The 7,253-nt window shown below is 41.5% G+C and overlaps 1 pseudogene; it reads left to right on the top strand.

Moving 5' to 3' along the window:
- Positions 1 to 4,718: 4,718 nt before the first annotated feature.
- On the top strand, positions 4,719 to 6,787 carry LOC139710798 (uncharacterized; annotated as a pseudogene).
- Positions 6,788 to 7,253: the final 466 nt, after the last annotated feature.

The following is a 7,253-nucleotide window of genomic DNA, read 5'->3' as shown; positions in this document are numbered from 1 at the left end:
TTACTACACAGACTGCCCCTTTCTCGAGACAGTGTAGCTTGAGAAGACAAGGATGGCACGATTAAATTGATCTTCATTCGCCCCTCACCAGGTTTCATTTGAAAACCACGAATAGCACCCATCAACGAATATGTTCATCAAAGTGTACGCTCATCAATAACAGTCGTCTTCAGTCAAGATTCTTTGGCTGTGTGTATACTTACTTAGAGATCAGGGATAAAACCATACACAATCTGTTATGGGGATTCTTTTATATATCCGAGCTCACCCAGCCATCCACTCTATGGTATTTCCATGCTTCCGAGTCTTAAACCCACTGCCACCTGTGAGTTTATGTTGTCTTTGATTGTCTGTTTGATTATTGTTTATCATCCCAGGGAGGGAAGGCAAGACTCCGAGAGTAGTGGGCCGGGACCGGAGGGCCAGCGGGCAGACCCAGTCGGGGCCCACACACAGGGGCCCGTGGACCAAGCAGTGGCCGAGGCTAAGAAGGTAAGATCACCATCCACAGTGCATACCTTGATACAAAAAGTGGTAGCCTCATATCATGTAAATCTCTCCCAGCCCCTACCCTCCCCCACAACAAAATGGCCCGAATTCACGAAGGTGGTACAAATGAAACCATGGTTTAAACCATGGACAAAAACCATGGAGCGCCAAGTGTCCCACGGAATATTTCGTTACGAAATTGGTCATTTCAAAATGACCATTTCGTTAACGAAATTATCATTTTGTGGAAGAAATGTTCATTTAGTTACAAAATGTCATTTCGTTACAAAATAATCATTTCACCGACGAAATTACTGATTTCGTAACGAAATATTCCATGCGACGCTTGGTGCTCCATGGTTTTTGTCCATGGTTTAAACCATGGTTTCATTTTTACCACCTTTGTGAATTCGGGCCAATGAGTTTGTTAACCTTTGACCTTCTCAGATGATGAAGGGCATGATGAATGACGAAGCTCAACTCTCCTTCAAAATACCTACCAGTACCTGCTGAGCATAAAGAAGAACAACTTATTCTTCATTGTATGTTCAAGTCAACTTAAAGAGGATACCAGTAACACATCATCTCTGGTGTTCAAGTGCAAGTAGTGCTTTCATTACAAGTTTTGAAGCAAGTCATCTCATAAATCTACCAAGGTCAAGATATACGCAATGGACATCACAATCAAATTACCACAATGCCATTTTGAGGGTGGAGCAAGATACCATGTTTCATGAGTTGCCAAACTGAAGTGAAGAAAGGTAATCCTTCCCTTTAATTACAATAAACTGTCATAAATATGTAGGTTTTTTCTACATTTTTTTTTTCAGTCTATGAAATCTTTTCAGTATTTGTCTAGCTCTTTTTCCAACTCTATTCCAGTTTGATTTAATGGTCATTGAAAATTGATATTTTGGGGGTTTGGTTGCAGCTGGTTGCAGCAAACCGGTCGCCGGAGCGCCTCTTCAAGGTAGTCTTTGTGGGCGACTCCGGGGTAGGGAAGACCAGCATTCTCCATCGATTCTGCACCGATTCCTTCAGCGACTCTTTTTGTGCCACCATAGGTGAGTTCAGCTAGCTTGGATCGTTCCTTTGTGGCAGCTTGATCGTTCCTTTATGATAGCCTGATGTATCAGAGCGTTCATTGGTGTCAGATGGAAATCTGTTGTGCACGTGCTGTTTCAGTGGGAGTGTGCTTCCTATCCGTTAAATTTCGCATGCATGTTTGTGCGGACATGTGCTTTGTTTGTGTGTAAGTCTGTATGCACAAATGAATGCAAAGAGTATTAACCCTAGTCCCACCGGGTTTTTTGAGGGACTTGAAACCACCGGGGGGGGGGCCTTTTTGGCCCCCCCCCCCCCCTTCAGATCTTGGTCGTGGATCGCGCGATCCTCGCGAAAATTTGCACTAAGGTAGAAATCTACAAGACTGTGTGGTTAGATTTTTCACATTTTGATTTTTGTGTTTTGTATTAATTAATTTATGCTAATTTATGCAAAAATATTTTTTTTTTGCCTATAGATAAAAAAAAAAATAAAGCTCCAAGACTTCTAATTTTTGGTGAACATATTCTTTTCAATATCCTAAACAATAATATTGAAGCAAAAATTCGGCTTCTTAATCATTTCTTATGTATTTTATTGTTTATTGAATTTCGTATGTATTTCTGTGTTTTTTTGCGAGGGGGGGCAAAATGCCCCCCGGTGGGAATAGGGTTAAAGGCAAATGCCTGAACATACATGTATACCATGCATATGTCAGGTCTTTGCAATAACATTCTTCTGTGGTGACCTGCTCGTGCCACTGAAATCTCTGAATTGACATATTGGTTGATGAAAAAGAAATGTAAAGTGGCCGGAAATAAAAAAGAATATAACATTTCGTTTTGAATTATTAGCTGCCCAATCAGGCCACCAAAAGATAAAGTTTTTATAAATTTGGTGGCCCAACATCAATTTCGAGTGGCCCTGGGCCACTCTGCTGATGTCAACCCTGCATTTATGCACATTAGGCACGGGAACAGAATTCTAATAGCAGCTATGTCTCGCTTGATTGATGTCATACTATGTTCCAAGTAAAATAAAATCTTTTGCTCTTTAAAGGTACTGTGTACCATTGGGAGCAGTGATTGAAAAAAAAAAAATTTTGAGTCATCACATTTGATGCATATGTGCAGGTCAGTTGTGTCACAAAACATCCTACCGTTTGAAAATTTTGCAATATAGCCACAAATATAAGGAAATATCAGTTTTTCTCAATTAAACTGTAACTGTAAATGGTTTGTTCTAGAAACAATTTTATTATAAGTATTGTTCACATTTTGTATATTTAACAGTACTTAATATTGATTATACTGATTAACATTTTTACATTGGTTGTTTCTATCCCTAACTCACATTTTGGAACTCTTTTGAAGCTGGAATTTTGTTTCATCTGCAAAATGGTAAATAATGCCTTTAATCTCATTCCGTCCAATCTATCCCAGGCGTGGACTTTCAGGTAAAGTCGCTGACGATCTCGGGCAACATTGTAGCCATGCAGCTGTGGGACACGGCGGGGCAGGAGCGTTTCCGCTCCATCACCCGCCATTACTTCCGCAAGGCAGACGGCATCGTGGTCATCTACGACGTCACCTCCGAGCGGTCCTTCCTCAACGTCCGCAACTGGATGACCAGCGTGGAGGTGAGCTCCTGGTGGGATCCCCACCCCTGGGAGGGATGGGATGGGGTGGGGGGGGGGGGGGGGGAATAGATAACCCTAGAGTGAATCAAGTAGATTGCTTTAATCATTGAGGTTTTGAGGTATGAGCTTTCTTCAGTTTGTCTCCCTCTGTACAAATGAAATTTGTAAGATCGCAACTGCTCATTTACATTTCTAACAAACATGCCAGAAAAAAAGAAACCAGTGGGAATCAAACCTGTCATCTACTGCTTTCTGGGCAGCAACACTACCACTGGCATAGCTGCCAAGTATTACGAAAAATTCGTAAATATTACGAATTTTTACCTATTTTACGAAAATACGAATGCACCTTTAAATTTTACGAATATGAGCGCCATTATACATGTATTATACTATGCCCATTCACGCATGTGTTATACAACCCACAGCGCAATTCTATCCACGTACGTACGTGCACATGCATGGCGTGGACCATTACTGTAACTGTGCGAAGAGACGATAGATTGCTGTGTACTGTATGTAGCATGCAGTGTGCACCGCGCGCACCGATGCTACATTCCCCCGTGACTACGGTACAGTCACAGCTGTACTACGTATTTGAGTGCTTGTACTCGCAGTCGAGTCGCTCGCTACGTCGCTTGTCGTACGCTGGCATAGCAAGCTATGTAGCAGAGGCTTTGGATGAAAGCAGTGAATGTGTACTACAGTAAAGTAACCTGCTGCGGACCGCGAATTTAAGAACCCGCGAATACTGTTTACGTGGTTTCTTTCGCGGTGGTTTTAGCCGCTCAGCGCGAAAAATTAATCGCGCGAAAATATTGACGTTTACAGTATACCACGCTCGTACGTGTAGACGAAAACAGCGCATTCGTGTGAAGGTAAGAGGCCATTCATAGTACATGCATGTTGATGTTAGTGCATACACACTGCCTATGTATAGCTTTATGATGATTGCAAGTGCGCTGCACCGATGTGTATTGTGTATGATGCAGTACAGTTGCGATGTTGCTAGCGAACGTTCGACGCTATCTTCTCACTTCTTCTTTTCTAGTTTTGACTTTTGGACAATAAATGACAGAGAATGGATCGTAAAAAGGGACAGTGTTACAATAGCAAATACGAAACAGAGTTCGTCTTCATCACAAAATCTGGAAAGAGCAAACAGCATGCATTTTGTAAGATATGTTGCCGGGATATTTCAATCGCTCATGGCGGCCGCAGTGACATCATTTTGCATAGGAAATCAAAACTTCACATCGGTAATTTTGAGTCTGAATCTTCATCCACACCCAAGATAACATCATGGATGTCAACTTCGCAGGATTTAAATGTTACGCGAGCTGAGTGCTTGTTTACATCATTCTACTTGGAGCACAACATTCCTCTTTCTGCTGCTAGTCATATGGGGCCATTGTTACGGAAAGCCTTTCCAAATTCGGAGGAGGTGAAGAAATTTTCAAGTGCAAGGACCAAAACTTCCTGTCTAGTTAAAGAAATGGCCAAAGATGAACAAGAACGGATTGCTTTAGCAATGAAAGCAGGACCCTTTGCAATTTCAACTGATGGGAGTAATACAAGCACCAGTAAATTGTACCCAATAGTTATCAACTACTTTGACGGTAAGCAAATTTCTTGTTCTATTTTCTCCCTTCAAAACTTGGAAGAAGCGGGAACTGGCGAAAACATTGCGCAGCTGCTTATAGCAGAAATGCAAAAGCATAATATCCCATGGCAAAACTGTACAGCATTGGGGTCAGACAATGCAGCGGTCATGACAGGTGTGAAGAAAGGAGTGGGAGCATGCCTCAAAAAATGTCAGCCAGAGCTCATTGTGCTTGGTTGCCCAAATCATCTCATTGATCTTGCCGCCAAAGCTGGATCATCAGCGTTACCATGCTCAATAGACTCGCTTCTCATTGATGTGTTCTATTATCTTGAAGCCAGCGTAAACAGGAAACTTAATCTCAGAAAGTTCCAAAAGCTCCTTGGTACTGAAGTGCAAGCAATCTTGAAACATGCTTGTACTCGCTGGCTGAGCTTGGGACAGTGTTTACCACAATTTCTCCAGCAGTGGGAAGCTCTCATTCTCTTTTTTGAGGAGGAAGTGGCTCAGCAGCAGAAGCCTGTTAAAGAGACCAAGACAACACCCAGTATCAAGACCAACCTTGTACCGAAGAAAGCAAATCCAACTTTGAAAAGCAAACCTGCTCAGGAACCTGCGTATGTCTCCCAGCAGAAGAAGCTTGCTCCACAAACCAGCAAGGCCAAGATCACATCAAGCCTCCAGAAGTTTCGTATTCCAAAGAAGGTATCTGCAATTCATGCAAAACCAGATGTAACTGTAAGCAAACCTCAACTGCTTCAGCCGGAGGTGAGTGCATCATCATCACAGCCTCAACGAGTAAATGTGTCTGCAGCAAGTGATTCAGTTGGACAGAAACGGCATGGTGATAATGTAAACTTACATGTACCTCACCAGAAGAAACAAAAGACTTGTACAGAAGGACCTTCTGCTAAGGCAGTATGCACATTGAAGCTGAAGCCTGGAACTTCAAGTCATCCTAGCAAATGTACTACAGGAGTGACCAGAAAATCTACTGCAAAGAAAACAAGCTCACACATACTCACACCTGAGACTTCAACTAAACTTAGTCAAGGTACCAGCAATGTAACTGAAAAGGAAGAAACAAGACCTGTGAGAATTCTGAAGACACTGAAATCAAAGCTGAAGTTGGCCATTGCACAATTTCTGAGCCAAAGTATTACTTCATTTGACAGGAAAAGTGTCATCCTCCAGACCAGAAGTCCTCTTATCCACAGACTTAAAAGAGAACTTGAAAACCTACTGCGTGATCTGTACAGCAAATTTGTCACTCCACAAGCCATTATGGCAGTCACTGATCTGACCCTTCTTGATTACAAAAAGAAGGAGAATCTTAGAGAAGAAAGTGAGATTGTCATAGGAAGTGAAGCAAGAGAGACTGTGAGCACATTGGACAAGGCTGATCGCCAACAGTTTTATGCAGCAGTATACTCTTATTACTCAAAGGCATGTGACTACATTGTTGCAAAATTTCCACTGAAATCCAATGTCATCATCCATGCACAGGTTGCAGATATTTCATGTAGAATGGATGTCAAATTCACCTCTGTGAAGTTTTTCATTGACAAGTTTCCGTGCATGTTACTCGTCAAAGAAGGAGAAGACAGACATAGTGCGATGGATGCACTGGAAAACCAGTTTGTGAGCTATCAAATTGCTCAGATTCCAGACTCAGTGCTAAGAGAGGAAGGAGCTGACAAGCAATGGGCAGTTATGATGACACAGAAGGGTGCATCAGGTGAACTGAGCTATGATAGACTTGGAAGAGTAATGCTAGGGATCCTGACAATACCACATACAAACGCGGAGTGTGAACGGGTGTTCAGCCAAGTACGCAAGAACAAAACTGATTTCAGAGGATCAATGAGTGATGAAACTCTGTCAAGTTTACTAATCACCAAGGCTCAGCAGACAGGACCTTGCTACTTGAGAGACTTTGATGACAAATTTCTCAGGAGAGCTAAGTCAGCTACATGTAGAGCTCTCAATGAATAACAATCTATGTGTCATGAGGAAAGAAACTGATTTCAGACAGTCAACAAATGTTTGAACAATGCTACTGAAATAAGCTCAACTTTACTTTTCCTCCAGTGAGAGCAGACAGGACCATTATACCTCAACAAATTAAGAACTTAACGAATTAAGAACATAGATCTCTTAACACCTGTGCCTGTGGTAAGTTTTTTCTTTTTTCTTAAGGGCAGTAAAAATCCAAATGCATACTTTAATTAATGATATTTTGAATGGTCCATTTAATCATATTTTATTGTGTTATTCATTTATCTTCAGATTTATGAATATTTTGGGCAATAATTTTCTCAAACCTAAGATTCACCCTAAAAACAACTGAAAACCCCTGTAGATAATAGACTGGAGATCACATCTTTTAACAAATGGCTGATCTCAACTCTGTGTGATTTATATGTTAATTGTTATGTATGTGAAGAAATAGCTTTGCATTGATGTAATCCAGGAATG

This window comes from Diadema antillarum, unplaced genomic scaffold (genome assembly GCF_040938485.1).
Source record: "Diadema antillarum isolate AM-2024a unplaced genomic scaffold, OU_Dant_1.0 seq00001567_RagTag, whole genome shotgun sequence".
NCBI classification, from domain to species: Eukaryota; Metazoa; Echinodermata; class Echinoidea; order Diadematoida; family Diadematidae; genus Diadema; species Diadema antillarum.
This window is presented reverse-complemented; position numbering and strand designations above follow the sequence as displayed.